At 34.4% G+C, this 17,838-nt stretch overlaps 1 protein-coding gene across 2 annotated transcripts in view; it reads left to right on the top strand.

Annotated features, from left to right (window-relative positions):
- The first annotated feature begins 14,506 nt into the window (after positions 1-14,506).
- The window catches only part of LOC108404220 (cadherin-10), a 161,144-nt gene continuing 157,812 nt past the window's right edge, over positions 14,507-17,838 (top strand). The window contains exon 1 of one of the 2 annotated variants that reach the window (XM_037001642.2): positions 14,507-14,794. The gene's annotated coding sequence lies outside the window, so the exon portion shown is untranslated. The remainder of the gene's footprint in view (positions 14,795-17,838) is intronic. The other variant, XM_037001636.2, reaches the window with a different exon arrangement.

Below are 17,838 nucleotides of genomic sequence, written 5' to 3' on the forward strand. Positions count from 1 at the left end.
ACTTAACTCTAAAATTCTATATTATTTTTGCTTCTATATGGACTTATTATTCAGTGCTCTACTGTATTTTTGGTAGACGAAGAGCTAAAAATTTCTTTGGGGAATTAAAACATACCCTGGGCCAAAAATAATAATATTTCAAAACTCCATTTCAGGGAAAAATTATCATGATGAAAGTTTCTTTCTAGTTTACATTGACCCATGTGCCTTAACCTTTGTCAAATAAGTTATAGCCTACAGAGCCACAATAATTCTGCATAGTACATAAAACCTGGTTTTTCAATTGGTGAGGTCACAATAAATCAAAACAAAACTGCTGAGGTAATTGGTTTGTTTTCTCCTGTCCCTTTAATTCCATCCATCAGCCATAGGTTGGTACCTTAACATGGAAAATGATCTTGAAAATGTGAAAATTTATTTTCTTAAATTTGGGGAATGCAGTAGGATATTGTAAATGGAGGTATGCAAATAGGTCAGTCTTTCATGATAACAAAAGGATAAAAGTGCAAAGTCTAAAGAAGGAGTGAAGTGTATCATCCAAAGGAATCTACATAAATGTGTGTTATTTGCACGCACTGGTGTTCTTAAAGATTTAGTCCTCTACTTAAAACATAAAAATACAAGTTAGCAAGTACCTTAGTTCCAAAAGATCATGTGATACAGAATGCCTCTAATTCTGTGACAACATGCACAAGAATAAATAAACATGGAAGTATCCAGTTGTTTGATAAATCCCAATGTTTCTAAAAATCAGCATTTTAATATTGACAAGATATAATATTTTTCTGTCTCAGTGTACTCAACTCTCAAACAATGACTTTGGACAGGCTTACCCCAAGGTTTCAGCCAGACCTAAGGTTTCTTGTTTTAGCAAGTTAGCAACAACTAATATGTTCCAAGGGTGGTCACAAACTAAAAGTTGGAAGAAAAGAATCATGTACGTATAGCCAACACTGTAAATATCACAATTACGCCTCTCTCAAATATTTATTGTATGTTACAGAACATTAGAAAAATTTTGTTGAGCTAAAGTGATAGACAAATACTAAGGTATAAAAACTGGTGACTTAACCTATAACTTAGGGCCTTGTAACTGCATGGAATAATTTAAAATGAGTGACCTTGTGATTTAATTTGGTGAGAAAAAAAATAAGGTATATACAAAACAATCATTAATTATACATTTGGAAAGCAAAACTGAATATTTTTATTTTGACATGATAGCTTTTAGGTGCAGGAAAAGAAAAAAACTGTTGACTACTAAGGGTCTTAGCATGAATAAAATTGTGGTTTCCCATGCATGGTTATTGACCACATCTTACATTAATTTTTAAAAACAATTAGGTTAACAAAAGTTATTCTGCATTGGTAAAGTTTTAGATGATTTCAATAAATTAGCAGAAGAGTAATTTAGACTTATTATTTTGAGTATTCTGTATCTTGTTGAACACCCACATTTTATCATGAAATAGAATGAGCTATTGTTTTTGGTATAAACTTAAATAAATTATGAACATACTTTATGTTATAACAATTATATTATTATGTAATTAAGTCATGGCGCAATTGGTTCTAATATTTATTACTAACCATTTAGTATTTAATGGAATACTCTGTTTTTCCACATATGTGCTGCTCTTCACACAAAGTACTTATGAAATTTCACCCAAATGTATATACCTGCATAACAACATCAGAGGTCAACGGTAACACAGTGAGTCTTGTAGGAACACAAATTAGCCTACAGAAAGCTCACATGCCCAGGCAGGGAAGAATATATTTTTTCTCTTTAAGAATTTCTAAACTCTTTGTAATACTTCGGGTGTTTGATGATAATCCGCAAATTGCTATTACAATTACTTTCTCAACAAATGATTTAATGGGGGTTTATGTTTATCAGTAAATGTTTAAAGATACTTTGTTATAATAGAGTAAGAGATATACACATTTAAGTTATAGTAAACTAAATATTTTATGTACTAATTTAAAATTTATATCTATGTGTTTCAATATTTCATACAGGTTTTGAGAGAGTTTATTACTGAGTTCTACTTTTCAACAAAATGGCCATTATTGTAAATGTCTTTATTAAATGCCAACTATCTTTCATTCTTTCTGGTTAATTCACTTTTTAATATAATATTAAGTGTACAAACCTAGACCTCCTCATTCCTATTGCAGTGTTCTTCTCATATATAATGCTAACATTTTTAAATTAATGAAAATGGTAGTAGTTATTTTTAATGTTTGAAACCCATCACCTAACAGGCCTAAAAGTGCTCATTCCCACATAATACCACATGGGAACCAGTTGCCATTGCTAAGACGAATCAAAGAGCCGAGCTTTATAATACTGAAATCTCATCTCAATGAATTTGCTTATACCTTCAAAATATGTTTTATTTAGATTTCAAATTAGGTTTTACCTAAAAAAGGCATTTCCTTAAAAAAGCAGTGACTAAAACTACCCAAGTGAAAACGTACAGTTTGCAGGGTAGTTGGGCACCTGGGTCAGCAGAAGACACTGAACACGTGCACTGTGGCGGGAGCAGCACAGAAGTGGTACAAGACGCATGAAAACACTGATGGCCTCTTCTTACATATTTTTCTGAATTTTTTAAGTTAATGAGAACAGTAATAGTCATGTATCATGTTGAAGGTGGGGTAAAAGACACATAAATTCCACATACGTGAGGTGTGGAAAAGTAAGAAATGTTTAAAAATCACAGAACAGATATGCAGATATTTTGGTTGGCTCCAAACCTATTTTAACTCCATTCTTCTCTCAATATAGCAATTCCATTTTGCAGCTGGAGTCATCCCCCTTTTCTTTTTCCTAACACTAATGCCTAATCCATCAGCAATTCCTATTGCACTCATCTTCAAAATATATCCGAAATAAGACTCTCTCTCACTAACTACTCCATGACGTCATCAGCTCATAGCTGCACAGGTCTCTGTTGGGCTGGCAGTGTGAGCTCTCCTACTCTTGCACTTCCTACAGTCTGTTCTCCATCTGGTGATCAAAATGACCCATTTTAAATCTAGATGAGGTGTTTTCCTTCTGCCGCTAATCTGTAAGCGCTCCCTGTCTCAGAGATAATGAAGTCATGGCGTCACTGGCCCCAGTACATGTGGCTCCTTGATGTCAGCACTCACCTCTTCACCAAATCCTCCTGATTCGTGATTTACTGTTTTTCAGTTCAGATGGTCTCCTTGCTTTTCCTCAAACAGCTGAGCATGTTTCTGCCTCGGGGCATTTGCCCTTGCTGTTCCCTCAGTCTGGAGAGCTCTTCCCACATGCGTGCATGCAGATGGCTGGCTCTGTCACCTTCCTTCAGCTCTGTCTAGTATCATGTCACCAAAGAGTCCTTTAGAGGGCTACACAAAAAGGCCCATACTTAGTGTTTTCTCTTGATCTCCTGTATTAGTTTTCTGTCACTGACTTCCAAATTTGGTGGCTTCAATGATAAATTGATTGTCCTACATTTCTGTAGGTCAGCATTCCAACATGGGTCTCACTGGACTAATAGCAAGCTGTCAGGAAGGGCTGTGTTCCTTTCTTTCTAGGGGAGAATCTGTCTCATTGTTTTCTCATTTTTAGAGACTAAATACATCCCTAATTCACATTCAGTGTAACAGTGGATTCATTGTTTCCTCATCTCTTTTTGGGCTGAGAAATGTTCCCCACTTTTAAAGACTTGTGGTTATAGTGAGGCTGTCAGAAGCAGGCAACATAAATGCCTCACCTCCAGCTCCTTATTCACCTCTGTGAAGTCCCTTTTGCTATGTAAGGTAATATATTCTGGTTTCAAGAATTGGGGTGTGGACATGTTTTGGTGCCATTCTGATACAACACCTCTTTACCCTGCTTTATTTTTACATATGCATTTATCACCACCTGTAGTACTGTGTGCTTACTGCCTTTTTTACCTTAGTTGAATGTAACTTTATGTATTTGACTTATTGAGAAAAAAGACTGTATATTTTATTTACTGCTGAATTCCCAAGGCCTAGATGAGTGCAGGCAAAATAGAAGGCACTAAAGAAATATTTGTTCAATAAATAAATAAGGGTTTTTCTTTTGGTATTTAATAAGTAAAATAGATATTTAGGACCAGGAATAGTAGATTCAATATTGAAATTAAGAAATATTACTCAAGGAATTTGTGGTTTCATTTGAAAATAAGATTAGACTTTGCAGTTATGGTGAAATGATATATATCATATGTTTTCATTGTAGTAATCAGTCGACAAACCATCCCCTCTCCCATGCCTAGCCAAGGAAATGGTAGGTTAAGTAAAAAAAAATGAATCCTGTATTGAAAGTGTGTAATGAGATGACACTTTCATTCTTTAAGAAAAACAAAACACACAAAAGTATATTAGCTGTTAAGCTAGATCACCTCTCTGATTCCAAAGTCTATGTCGAAGGGTTTTAGGCTGGAGAAAACAAACAAGTCCAAACACTTCATATTGAGAGTATTGCACATCACTGTCTCCTAACTGAGGAGTGATAACATGCATTAAAATAATTATGATCAGAATTTATTCCCTTTGGCTATGGTCATAAATCTACCCTCTTATCATATAACTTTTGAGTACCGTTTTGAGGTATTGCATATAAACATTATATTTTTGAGGGATTACATATAAACAAAAATCTACCTATTTGTTTCTATTATCTTCAGAAACGGTCACATGCAGTCTTGCCTGCACTGTAGACTGTAAGCTAACAAGAACACATAGGATAGAAAGTGAGACCATGATAAAAATTTTTAAAGTTCTAATAATTAGTATCTGCAGTGTTATTCCCTTTATATCACATTGCCATTTATGTGTGACTGTATATTGTGCTAAATTTAAATACATCCACAAATTACTTGGGGTCACCTAATAGCTATGTTAATGTTGCTAATACAATAAGGATTTAAAATTCTGATCTGTATGAAGTCATCAGTTTCATAAATTTTTCTATTCATGTATAATTTTTTTCTTTAAGCAAATAATATGAAAACTAAACAGATTATACTGATCAGAGAGACAAAGACAGTGACACTTAAAATGTATGTAGAACTTTAAATCTTAGGACAGTAGGTCATAAACTCATATTTTGTCCACATTATCCTCCATCCTGGTATTATGAGAGGCAACAGCCCACTGTGGTGATAAGTGCTTCCTCCCAACCCAGGAATAGAGACTGCCAGTGATGAGGCCAGATTTGGAGGCCTCACTTTGATTCCCACTCAATTTCTCCTCAATTTGAGCCTTCTCTCCTTGCTACTGTACTCTCACAACCCACTCAGTGCAAGATATAAGGAGCTGAAAACATCTAGGTTAATTAATATTGGAGTGAACATAAACTTTTTCAAAAAATGTCAAATAGGTCTGGAAGATTTACCAAGAAAGGGAGGTGTGAGTGAGAGAGAAAGGCAGCTCAGGATTTAGATAGAAAAGGGGATTATTTTTGATAATAAATAAATAATAATAAGCTGTAAACATTCTGTGATCATTACCATATTGTAAATTTTTAAGTACCTTTGTAAGGTATTGCATATAAAAAGCATTATATTTTTGAGGGATTACATATAAACAAAAACGTGACTATCATGTCTATATAAACACAGTTAAAAGTTTTAGGGTTGTTTTAATGTTACTTGATAGGCATTAACATTGAAAGTCATTGATAGTTTTCGTCTTAAATCTTTCCCATGTTTGGAATTCTATGCTTAGCACTACTTATATTGTTAAATGATGTTGTTCTCATTTTTCTTAAATATTGATCATTCTTTTTACTTTGAAGAAAGACCATTTGACTATCCTAGAATGATGACAGATAACAAAAATAAAGTTAATAAAGAACAGACTTAAGAAACTTCTATTCCTGGAGCAGTATTTACAGAAAGCAACTTGGGAATTTCACAAATGATCATTCTTATGCTTTGATTTATTTTGCTTCTTAAATTTACACTTAATATTTTAAACTGGGCAGTAATTGCACTGTTAATAATTTTAACAAATCACCTAAAATTTACTTATGATTGTGTATTTTTTGCAGACTTTTAATCCATTTGCATTAATTGAGTTAGGATAAGAAATGCAAATGTTAGGCAACTATACTTAGCTTGAGATCTTGTATCTAGTTGAATAGTTACTGTACAATTAAATGATGAAATTTATAAAATATGAGTCTATCTAAAAATAAAATTCTAATCAAAATGCATTTATTTTGGCTCTTGGTTTAGCCGTGGGCTGAATCAGAATGTGTTTTTAAAAAAAATCTAACTAACTTGATAAATCTTGGTGACTTTTCAGCCAAAGGGTATTTTGATGCAGAGACCATAGCATAAAAAGTAAATAAATCTTTACATAAAATTAAACAGTGGCATAGTTCACTTTATAAATGAATTGTTCTAACAGATTTTTCCCCATGATTTTCCTGAAATATGGTTTGATATCAAGAATATGAAAGTGGTTCAATAGTTGTTCTGTTTTTGTTTTGCTAGTGCTTAAAAGTGGCTGAAAAGCGGGCAAAGATGAAAGTCCTTCCATAGGGGCTAAATGTAACCCTTGGCACATTGTAGTAGTTGAAGTATGTTTTGCTGGATTCCAATGACTTATAACATGAACAAGATGTTGTTAGGGCAGCAAAAGAGAAACATGTATGCTTAATATATGTGTACATAATAAAACCTGATATATCAGGAATCTATTATAGTAGGGGTTACAGATATCTGCAGCAATGGAACTACTTGACCAATTAGGTGCCAGGAGGGCATGATTTAAGTGTTTCCAGGCAACACAAGTGATTTTATATAGAAGTCACTGGAGTAAAGGGAATTAAGTAATGTTTCTAATTTCACCTCAAGCTTCACCTCATCTAGGTAATTTCTCTGACCCCCTTCCTGCCCCTCTTGCTATTTATCCCCTAGTAAGGTCAAGACCCTTACAAGCTGCAATAGAATCAAGTGCCTTCCTTCAGAGTACTTATCATGGTGAATAATAATATAATCATTTGTGAAATTTAATAATTGTTATTTTTCTCCTGCTAGAGAGTCAGCTCTGTATAGTTAACTGAGTGAGCTATTGATTACATCACATCCCCACTGCTAAGCAAAACATATGGCACAATGTAGCAGTTCAATAAGTAGTTAAGAATGAATAATGAAATACATGAATGGATGAGATTTTACTTAACTGATTCCATTGAAGCCTTTGCCACTGCCTTGACATCAGAGATCAAATGTTACAGAGTCAAGTCCAGCTTAACACGAGTCAAGTACACTTTATTGTCCTGGTTTACTAATGACAAATAGATTTCTCTATGTGTTTCCCTGTTAAATGTCAACACTGATTATTGTTCAACTATTCATATATGACAGGACCTTTTTATTCCATGTGACATCATATTGCATCAGCATTATCAGCTGGTTGATAAACAGATCAACTACAAAAATCACATACCCCAGTGCAAAATGGAAATGTGGAGCCCCTTGTTCAAAAATTATTAAGAAATTCAAGAATGCACCAGCAGTGCATTCAACCAAGAGTGGTAAGCATAAGGCAATGTGTAACTACAGGTTGTACCCCCTTAAAGTCGGCCCTGTCAATAAGAAGATATCTTTAGTTTCCTTTAGTTTGGGAATCTGATTTTATGAAAGTCCTCCTCTCCTGTTTCTTCTAATTATCCCATTCCCTCTTCCTCATTCTCTTCCATAATATCACACAAAGGATTACACAGGGGTGAGTGTAGGCACCAAAGGGACTGGAGTAAGGGCAAACTTTCGTATGCACAGCAAGCTACCACCATCAGTGGAGATTATAAGAAAGTTCAGAGTGCCTCTTCCTGTTGGTCTGTTTTCTTGGCAAGTCTGGTGGGACTTCTTTTAATCAACATGCTGCCGGGACAGAGCATCATGGCCTCGCGTTTTCACGGCAATTCTCCCCCTCGCGTGTTGACTATTGAAGTGAAATCCAAAGCTGACACTCATCAGAGTTGTAATACTCTATTTTGAAACCTGAAGAGCAACTATTTCTACATTCATCACACACTTGGCAAAATTCCCCTTTTTCTTCCCCTTCATTTACTTTAGTGTATCGCTTTTCTTCATTTTTGCCTCTTTCATTAAATTGTTAAATCCTTACTTAGCTAGGACCACGTGTAAAGATCTCCCTCACAATCTCATAATAACATAATATTTTGCTATGCTTCTGCATATAATATATATGTGTTGAAATTAATAAGTGACTGCAAGAACAAATCTCTCATTTGTAAACCATGAGTTTTAAGCCAGGGTTTCTTTCTTTTCTGGATTGTTTTAAGGCAACTATAGGCCAGTTTTAGCTCACAGAATCACCTTGAAACATTTGAAAACACAGAATGCTGACCACTCCCATAGTTTCTGATTCAGTAAGTCTGAGATAAGACCTGATAATCCACATTTATTGCAAGGTGCCAGGTGATGCTAATGTTGTTCCATAGACTGAATTTTGAGAATCATTGCTCCAGATATTAAAGCAAACATTTTTCATTGGCACTTGCTAAAGCACAGTAAGGAGGTACTTTATTTAAGGGGGCCGTCACAAAGGTGTAGGAACCACTTCAATAGGGTCTTGCATGGGGAGGAGAGACAGTGCTTACCTATGAACCCAGAGGAGGCAAGTGGGATTTATAGCCAAGGATCAGGATGGGTGTCAGTGGGTGGAAAATTACTAAGAGGAAACAGCAGAGGTGACAGGAGATTCTGGCTAAACTGACCTGGTATGATTGATTCTTGCTGAAACGGTCTGATCTTGCTCATCGCACTTGGTGAGAATGGTAGAGGATGAGGAACCTGATGAAAAACAGAGGATGATCAAATATTGAGGGTGATTCAGGTTAAACTGACATAGCTGGATTCTTGCCAAAACTGAACAATGCCACAGTGAACCCAGAAGTCCAAATGTCAGGCCAGCTGAAATAGAGTTCAGAGGAGCAAAGTGTGATTTCTCACTGATCTGTCATAGGCCAAGTAATTGTTTCTACATGTGGAATACTTAATCAGCTATAGAATTTCCCTAAAGATTAGGGTGACCATGTGCTGGGTACAGATGAGTTACTCAACTGACGTTTCTCATAGGGTCAATAAATAATAATATTGCGAGACAATTTTCCTTACGTCTAAGCTAACCTCCCTTTTCTTTAAATTGTTGTTTTAAGGACACTTGTATATAAACATCTTTGGACATTGAGTTCTTGTCTTCATCAGCACAGAGGGATTTGCATATATTACGATAATGTCTCCCTTTGTAGTAAAGGTCAGATACATTTGTTCACAGTCCATTATGTAGAAAGTGGGATTCCCTGAGTTTGATGTCCCTCAGCTATGATGTAAACCTACGACATGTGCAACCATCCACCTGAGCCCGTCTCAGACACCCAAATGAGATGTGGCAGAACAAAGAAAACTGAAACAAATTTAGCCAAGATGCTTCCTGTGCCTTTTGCTCTGACTTTGGAGTCTCATGTCTTTTGCCAACACCCATGATGACAGTAAGCTAATTTAATACTTTATAAATATGGCAAAATATCACAAAATTAACAGTTATTGACAAATATTAAGGGAAAGAAAGAATGAAGGAGAATAAAATGCTGTTTTAAAAGTAACAAAAAAAATAGTTAATGATTCTCTAGTCTTTTGTATTATGTAATTTATTTAAAAATACTGTCTTTTTCAAAAGATTTAAGAATCTTCAGGACGGATTTTGAGTGATATTAATTAAAATGATGCTTTTACCATTCGGACTTGGTCTCTACATTAACAGTAACAACTTAAATTATAAAAATAAAAGATTATATTTGTATTCATCAAATGCAATTGCAGACACATTAGATTTATGACTTATTGTTTACTACTTTCTTTTATTTGAAATATTTTTCTTTCACTTTCTCAGGCATAAAGTTAAATCACAACTAGACAATGGAGAATTCATTCCTGATTACCTGTGCATCACCAATGCTTGAAAATTTAAAATAGGCCACTAACCTTATTCAGGTATGGATGAGAGCAGTCAGACTAAAAATTTACTTTCAATCAACATGAGAATTATTCAGTCTTTCTTTTCTGTCTTTCTAAGAAGATAAGATTCAATTTACTTGTAAATCTTTTCATATATAGCCAAATTTTTTTACATTAAAAATAATAAGAAAAATATCAAGCAGTGTGATTCACATTTGACCTAAGAAAGCTAAGAAAGCCAACCCTGACCTTTATGCTTAAAGTAAATGAGACAGTACCTTAGAGAAGGGAGCAGGAAGATCAAAATAAATTTAAGATCACATGTTCTTTTATTAGCTCTTGATTGCTTTTCAAAATAATGACATCTTTGAAAACATAACTGGCTATTTGATACTTTAATTTTTCCTTGACTTAATCTTCCTTCATCCCACTCCCAAATACACAATCTAAGAAATGTTGAGATTTGGTTCAATAACAACAGCACTGCTAAAAACAGAGGTTTCAGTAACAGTTCAGTTGCAGATAATAGAAACCACTCTAGCTACTTGAGGTAAAAACTACTATCACTCCTACTACTACTTCTAACCATTTCATTTTGAGTGGCAGATGGTAGTTTACACAAGGAATAGAAAGAGAAGAACTATGTAAATATCAAGAGCGCTTCCATTGCTGTGGTCCAAACAGCTGTCAACACTGCACCCCTCAGGTAAGGGTGTCTACAGAACCATCCTTCCTCATCTATTCTACATGGTAGCCAAATACGTACCTTCCATCTTGCCTTTCTCCTTATTTAAATCAATTCCTAATTCAGGCATGACGAGGACACTTCAAAAATGGATTATGAATCATCCTCATCCCAAACACTCATCCCAAGGGAATGTAATTTTAATATTCCAGCCTCGAAAGTTCAGTAAAGCAGACTGGATGGAGATTAGAAAAAAAGTTAGGTAACACAAGCCATGACAAATTATTTTTTTGTCAATGTATTTGTGGAGAATGAAGTAGTGTAGGTATTCTCTATTCTTGTCTCATAACCATAGAGCAAGAGAACTAGGTTTGATTAAGTTCCTATGTGAGTGGAAATGGATATTATCACTGATGCTATTAAAAGGAACCCAGGAAAGTGTGGCTGGGAAGCTATTATTTTAAAAGAACTATGTAGCTGTTCAGTAAGTGACACCTTAATGATTAATCCTTATTTTTCTAGCAACAGCATGACAACTTTTAGGCATATAATCCTACATGGAATGGAAGACTGTTTATATAATTTATTTTTAAAAATTGGGTCTTTTACATTTGCAGTGAAGGGAGTCAGCCTTCAGAAGATCCCATTATTATAATGATAGCATGCTCTTCAATTTCTTGAGTGTTTTATGATTTTTAGTAAGGCATTTTTGGTGCAATTTTACATTTAGTTTTGAAAGTATAGAAATACATTTTTTAAAGTTTTTGTCAGCTTTTACTTATTTATGAGGACATGTGCTTTTTCCTTATTGAGAGCCACTTTTGTGAGGCAGTAACTCATTCATCCCACCCATGAAGAGTTTTCTGTCTCTTTTTCTGGCCTTTCATGGGCTACTATTTCCTAATATTGGTGACTATTGTGAAAATTTACCTAATTCACAGGACTGGTTTTCATAAGAATTCCAGAGAAAACTCAAAAGAAATAGAAAAATGTGTATAATTACAAATTAACCCACTTAGAGAGTGAAAAAAGTTAGGAATTGAAAAATGATATTGTTTGATAAAACAAAACTCATCAGAAATTTTCATTTTTAACCAATGTTCTGTTTGCTCTTTATTTTAATTTTTATTACTAAAGCTTATATTCCATAGGATAGCACATGAGTCTTTCTTTCACAAGGAGGGCATTAAAGAAAATGGGTTAAGCATTTATTGTTCAAATGCTCCTTTTCTGTTTGTCCCTCTCTCTCATACCTGTAGCTACATCTTTGGAACTTTGGAATACATAGATGTTTACCATTAATTAAATATGTTATATGACCATAAAACACAAAATACAAAATACAGTAACTGATAATATTTTTTCATACTACAAAGTTTTAAAATATTAAAATTATTTTGCATTGCTATCATTCTCTAACTTTATAACAAAATTTTAATTTTAGACAAGAACAAATTTTGGTTATTTCTCTAAAAAGCCTTAAGATATACTACTATATGATACATAGATAGGACTATACTGCTGCTATCTGTATCCAATGTCATCTCCTTCTCTAAGAGTATAGTGACTTTACCTGGGCAAAGGTCTTCCCAGAGTAAGTATTACATTTCCAAGCCTCCCTCTCAACAATTTTTGTCCAAGTGTCTCATTTCCAGCCAATGAAGTCATAGATTTCAGTGGAAGAGCACATCTTTTCATTCTTCATTTTAATCATTGTTCCAAAAAGCAGATGGAGTGATTTCTCTTAGGTCACATGCATGAGTTCAACCCCTTAAAATGGTTGAGCTTCAAGACCAAGGAACCTGAGTTTCTGATGACTACACAGAACACACCAATTATGCAAACTAAGAAACTTATGTAAGAGAAGAATAAACTTCTATCTTGCTAATAAACAACTATTTTCAGAATACATCATTGCAACACATATTTTCATGAATAAAGTAACTTTTCACACCTGATCTTAGCCTTTGGTTATTTTCTCAACTGGACCCATTTAAATGTAATCTGAACAACTACATTATGTAGCCATTTATTTTGAAAATAACAATTAACAAACATAGAAATATAGTTATCTATTAATAGGCCTTCTTATGTATGTGCACCTGACTTGCTGCACTTCACTAAAAACTATACAGCTTACATAAAAATTAGGATATTCTGTAATTTCTCTTGACAACCAACTTTAATATGTCAATGGCACTATTATATTGAACACAGAAATGCATCATATTAACACAAATACATCATAGGAAGAAAAATGGAATACTTATTCTTATCTGACTCTAAAGTTAAGGCACTCTGTTGAAAAAAATTGTAGGTGAGCCATCCTTAGATAAGTGTGAGAATTGTAGCTCTATAATCACACCGCTTTAGTAGGGTCATTACAATTTTCCAGATATTAATGCCCTCATCCGTAAAATTGTTTCAAAAGTTCCTTCATGTTCCAAATATAATTTTGCTTAGTGGATATATTTCATATTTTAAAACATAAAACAAGTTGGTAACAACTAGTGGGAAACTTGTGTGATACTAAAACTTTTCTGAAATCTATTTTAGAAGTTCCCTCCCCTCCTTTTTTCCACCCAGATAGTCTTTCCTTTCCCATTATGCTGACTGTATAAGGGGCCTACTTATGTTGGAATAATCGAGTATGTACCCAGGAGGCAGGATGACATCTCAGACAGTACTAAACTGGAGTAATAAATTTATATAAATATGTTATTTATTTATATAAATATAAAATATAAAGTATCATTATAGTTTTAACTTGGTCACTAGTTAGCTCTGTGACCTTAAGCAAGTCATTCAACATTTCTGAGCAGTATTATAAAAAAAAAAAAAAGAAGAAGAAGCCATAGCTGGACAAGATTTTCTTCATAATTCCTCTTTCAGCTTTAAACTTATTATTTACAGTATTATTTTATAGTTTATATAATTTATTTACTTTAAAAAGAAATATACTTGCAGCCAGAAAAATATAAAGATAATCATTATTTTGTGGAGCTCTACTGACATCCTTTGGTAAGTAATGTAGGGATAGATAAATTGGGAGACGGACAGTTTGATGGTAGGTAAGCAGAATACCCAGATGTACTCAGATCTGCCCACACAAACACACATACACACTCACACACACGGGCATGCAACCCATATTTCTGAGATAAAGAAGTTGAAGGAAAAGAGATTGTGTCAACTCCCCAGTCTAAATATTTTAATACCACTAATTGCATAGTTAACTTATGAATAAAATATTTTAATCTATAAACTATAAAAGTGCAAAGCTAATAAGATCAAGCAGACAAGACTTGCTCCCAGACATGCCAAAATAATCATTAAAGTATGGCCTCATATGACAATAAGCAAGAAAAATAAGGTATTTAGAGAAACAAGAAAAGAAATTCACTGAAAGCAGAAAATAAAAATTCTAAAAGCAAGAAAAATCACTGTCATCTAAGAGATCTGGTTGCAGTTTGACTTGGTACTCTCATCCTCGGGTTCCCAGAGTCTGGGGTAAGGATGGTGCAGGCGTATCTGTCAGAAGAAATATCTATTTAAAAGAATTGCAAGAAGCAGTCCTGTTACTGAGAGTGTGTTAACGGACACAGCCGGATTAGATGGGGCTGATTACCTTCGCCTGGAAACAGAGAGTCTTTCTGCCCTGCGGGGGAGGGGAAGCCTTTCATCCAGAGCCCTCCGCTCGGATGCGCCCTCCCCTCGCATTCACTTGCAAATCGCTGTGTGCTTGCAGAAGCCAGCACTTCCCCAGTCGCTAACCTTCCCATGGCGAGTGCTGCAGCTCTATCAGCAGAACCTTTCTCTCCGTGTGAGGAAGGGCTTTTCCCCCTCCTTCCTTTCCCTTTTTTTTTTTTTTTTTTACCCTTAATCAGAAGCACTGAATGAAAGCCAATCAGAGAGAGCTCGCCTCCGTTTTCCTCGGTTCCCTGCCGTCCAGAGTTAAAAGTGATGCTGAGAGAAAGCTTGAGTTAGATTGAAGTAGCATCAGTGATAGAAAATAACAGCCGAAAACAAACAAAAAGGGGACATAGTGACAATTTCTCCAGGGTTGTTTTGGCTGGAACCAACTTCCGTTATCCAGAAGCTGATAAAAAAGGTAGGAAGACTTTATCTCTCCCTCTCTCTCTTTTAACTCCCTTAAGGTCTTTTATTTTCTTTCCTTGTGGGGAAAATGTTTGTTTTTAAGTTGTATTTAGCAGTTCTTTACAAATAATTATCTTTAGTACATAAAGAAATTAGGAAGCATAAAACTCTATATTGGTTTCTAGAAACAACTGCTTTGAATATTTATCCAGGTAAAGTAAAACTGGATAAATTATATATTAAGTTCAACAGTGTGTCATGCTATTAGAGTCTGTGAATTCATTCACCATGAACAAATGCTAAAAATAAATTCTGGAGCATAATTTGCCACGCTCATACTTGTTCATCCTTATTTGAAAATGAGTTCAAGAGGTAACATTGTTGCTGTGAACTCTAACATCATCTAACATTACTTTGCATTCCATATGAATGGATTCACTCTGCACTTATTCATAGTCACAGTTCATTGTGAATTCAATATAAAAAGAAATGACAGGCAGAAGACAGATTCCTTGAATCTGTCAATAGTCACCAAGGATCTACATAAATAAAATAGATTGGCATTAATCAGAAGTGGAATAAACAAAACTCCTATATTCACCTTTTAAATCTGAGGTAGAAGTATGAGATGGGAAAGATGAACAGGGGAGATTAAATGCATGTAGTCAGCAGTTGCAGCATTTATTGTCTCTGCTGCAATAAAATCCATATTTTATGTGGTGTTAAATTAATGCAGCACATTGAAAGTCTTGCATGTCCCCAACAAGTAAGTATTGATAACAGTGTAAGTATGGGCAAAAGCAGTGACCTGAAAGTGTTTTTATGTCACTACAATAAAAGCCTACCATTCCCTTATCATTAAAAAAAGGGGGGTCTACAGGTGCAATCAAACATCATTTAAACACTGACCTATTATCTTTTGCTTCTAAAAGACAAATCTATTTCCTGTAATTGCGGTTCTTTATTCCAGTAAAAGCTTCTATTCTCCAAAATTGCACATTCATTTCTCTCAGCTATTTGGAGATGCATGTGTTTTTTTGTATTTTTTTCCTTCTTCTTTTTTTTTCTTGTGGATCTCTATTAAAAATAATCTGTCCCTCTGATGCTGCCGACGTTATACTTCAATGCATATGTTAGTAGACTTTCTCCCTCCTCACCATCCCCCTCTCTATCCTTCTCAAAAATGTGGCTACAAGAGCTTCTCTGTGGTGAATAACACTTGGCAAGAGTGTGCTCATTTTTTAGGTCTGGTATGGTGAGGATTTTTAATTAGTAGAACTTTCATGAAAACATTATGTCATTGACAAGGCTGTAGGTTCATTTTTAGTTAAAGTGAAGAAAAAAGAAAAAGGTTGTGTCATATAGAAATGGGTAAATAAGTTGCAGAGGTAATCTGCCTTGCCCCCTTGCTTGCGGTATAGTAAATGTGGCACATATGTATTCAATGTGGAATGCATAAGGAAATAGTGCTTTGGCGGGCTTGGAGTGAAGGGATTGGAGAGAACACAATATAAGCAGAGTGTGTCTGTGGCTTAGGGACACATCAAATACTAATGTATCCTGATGATAAAAACATAAAGAAATGCTTCTTGCATTTGATTTCACTTTTTTAAAATTTTTCGGCTGTGTTGTTAAAGTATGAATCAATGTCTGTTTTCATTGAATCAGGTACTTTTTTTATTTCAAATACTTGCTAACAAACTGACTTCCCTGGTGAATGCATATGTCTTCCCTGACTCCAATCAAAGAACAGAATTCCATACATATGCATATGTGTGAGATCAGTCGTTAAGTTGCCTGGTACCTGATCAGTGCTTCAAGTGATATTCGTAGGTGTTCATGAAAACTAGCTGCTTATTGATAAGAACATTACTATCTAGATTTTCAATTGTATATTATAATGTTAGATTTTTACTCTACTGAAATTTTCTTTTGGAAAAGGAAAAAAGGGAGAGAAAATTGACTTTCTATCTAGAGAGATGTACATTTCTGGCACATTATTAAGAAAGTTGGCATAATCTGAAAAGTATGATATTTTTTCTTGTGGAAAAAGAAAATATTGAAACTGAAAAGGTTCATCCTGAAATATGTGAGTCCTTTTCAGACTCTTGGATGCATTTCTTGATCTTCACTTAATTTTCTATATAAACAAGTAACTGAGTCAGAGTATGTATTATCTGGGGGATTTCTATTCATATGACTTATTTCCCATGTTTCTTAACCTACTTTGCAGCAAGTGATAACACCATGTCCTCCTGGAATATGTCATTTTTATACCAAATCATTCCACTAGGCTGCAGCACAGGAACGGCATTGGCCCCAATGATGCTGATTCAGCAGCAAAGTGAGCCATATTTTTGTTAAGTGTTATTATCAGTAATAGCTTTGCATAGTAAGCAGTACAAGTCACAATATAAACGTAACTCCCTCTAGGCTAGTTCTTGGGTTTCAAAAGTATTAGTCATAATACTGATTTCTGTGATGCAAATTATATTCTAATATTGTTGCCACATTAAATGTATTTGTGAAATACTGAAACAAAGTAATAAAATATGAGCAGAGAAATATAAAAATTATTTGTACCAGTCACAAGTAATTTATGCAGATATTTGCTCTCCCAATTTCAAGTCTATGTTTGAAAACTCTTCTTGTGATTAACCTAAAATATTATGTGGACAGGATTTCTGAAAAGTCACTTTACTAACCATATTATATTTAACATGCATATCTCATAGGCTTAAGTTAAAAACCAGGTAGCAAGACAGGTGTTCTCACTCATATTAGGCTTGTACTTTGCAGTGGTGTCACTGATGAAGCATTGTAGTAAGTATATATGGACCCTGTTATGAATATTTTGGAAAAAAATCAAAGTTGAAGGATAACACATATTTGAGAACTATGAACACATAATTTGAGAAATGAAAGTTGACATAGGGAAATCTATTTTTATTTTCTTGACATTTATTCAGAACAATAGATCACTGAGAAAATTTTATTTTGTCATAGTTCAGTAACCTGAAATATGCAAATAGAAAAAAATGTCCTGAATTTAAACAT

This window comes from Manis javanica, chromosome 1 (assembly GCF_040802235.1).
Source record: "Manis javanica isolate MJ-LG chromosome 1, MJ_LKY, whole genome shotgun sequence".
Lineage (NCBI taxonomy): Eukaryota > Metazoa > Chordata > Mammalia > Pholidota > Manidae > Manis > Manis javanica.